Consider the following 1792-nt stretch of genomic DNA (forward strand, 5'->3'; position numbering starts at 1 on the left):
TTTATATAAATATATATATATATATATATATATATAAATAAAAGGAATGCACAAATACCATTTTTACAAGTACAAATACTGATACACTTTTGTTTATTGTCATGTGACAGTTTTTCTAAAACAATACAGACTAATGATTTCAGGACAGCGGTGGAGTGCCGGAGCCAGTTCCCAGCCGCAACCTTGGTAGTTGAAAATGCCAAGTATCGGCCCCGGTATCTGAACATCCCTAGCTGCTACTGAAAATGTTAACATGGTTACCTGCCTGTGTCCAGTGGGGGAATTTCTCCTTCACCTTCAGCTAGACAGAAAGTTGTCAGGCCCATTCACCCCTGAATGGGCCTGACAACATTGCCACAATGTACATGTTAAAGTGCATGGCCTCAGCACATGGCAATGCACCTGCTCCATGTGTGATGCGTTGTGGTGCCATTAATAGTAAATGACACCCCAATGTATTGTTCAGTAGAGCCCAAAAACAAAGAACAATGTGGTGTGCGGCACTGTTAAAGGGTCATGTATGGGGTTATTTTTCCAACCGTTGTGGTTACACTTAAAGGAGAACTATGGGGTTAAGGCTTTTCCCCATAGTTCTCCTTAGGGTAACGGGAGGACACAAACTAGCATCCTCCCGTCACCCTAAGCTCAGTATACCGCAAGCTGTAGCTCGCGGTATACTGAGACACGGCAGTATACCGCGAGCTGCTGCTCACGGTATACTGATACGCCGCAGCTGCGTGACTGACAGCTGGCTCAGCCTATCTAAAGGCATAGCCAGCTGTACCCGCCCTGTCCGTTCCGCCAGTCAGATCGGAGCGGGGTAGGGGGAATCCAGTCCCTCTCATGTCACGGCAGAGAGCCGTGACAGGATCGAGAGGTGAGCGAACGCCGTTATGTGTTCGCTCACCTCCCGATCTACTGAGCTGACCTGTGACAGTCTCATTGTCACAGGTCGGCTAGAACTATGAGGTGAGTGAAAAGCACCAACCTCATAGTTCTCCTTTAAAAGGGGCCGATCTATAAAAGTTACACCCAGTTTATAGCTGGATGGTGGCCAGTTGTACAGCACCACCACCACTAGATGGAGCGGAGAAGCATAGGAATATCCGATGCTCCTTGGCGCCATCTAGGGGCAACAGTGTTGCTCTTTTATTTAGTTTCGGATAGCATATAAAGAGAATAAAACTCAGTAAGGGCGTTACTGGGTTCAGTGTACATTTCTGCAAGGTGAGGGAAATCAAAAACTCTTAGACAGTTGTCTTCATTAGAAGATTAATATTCAGGTCCTCAGGTATTCAGGGCCCACCGCACTCCTGACCGGTAATATCCTTTTGGAATGGGTGGGTTTTCTATCAAAAAAGAAGGGGGGCACAGGAACTCCAGTATGCTGATCAATACGCCTTTATTTGACACATTCTCAGTCAAAACCTGATGAAGGGGACCCTGCATGGCCCCAAAACGTTGTGTTATGCTATACTGAGCATGCATCAATAAAAAGGCATATTGATCAGCATACTGGGAGTTCCAGTGGCCCTTTTCTGATATTGAACGGCGCCATCCGTTTGTCACTGCAGAGTGCCAGTGACACCTTCCATTGGAAGATTGACCCACACCTATTGTTCTGGTGAGAACCGTTAAATTTTTTGATATCCCTTCACTTTTGTTTTTCAGGGACAATGATCACAAAGACAAATAGGAGAAGGATGAACCTCCCCAGCAGAAAATGTAAAAAAATATATATTTTTTTTTTATTATTTTTTTTTGCTGTAACAAAAAAGAAGAGGGGGGGGAG

The sequence above is a fragment of the Nanorana parkeri genome, unplaced genomic scaffold (genome assembly GCF_000935625.1).
Source record: "Nanorana parkeri isolate BGI_ZX_2015 unplaced genomic scaffold, ASM93562v1 scaffold983, whole genome shotgun sequence".
Lineage (NCBI taxonomy): Eukaryota > Metazoa > Chordata > Amphibia > Anura > Dicroglossidae > Nanorana > Nanorana parkeri.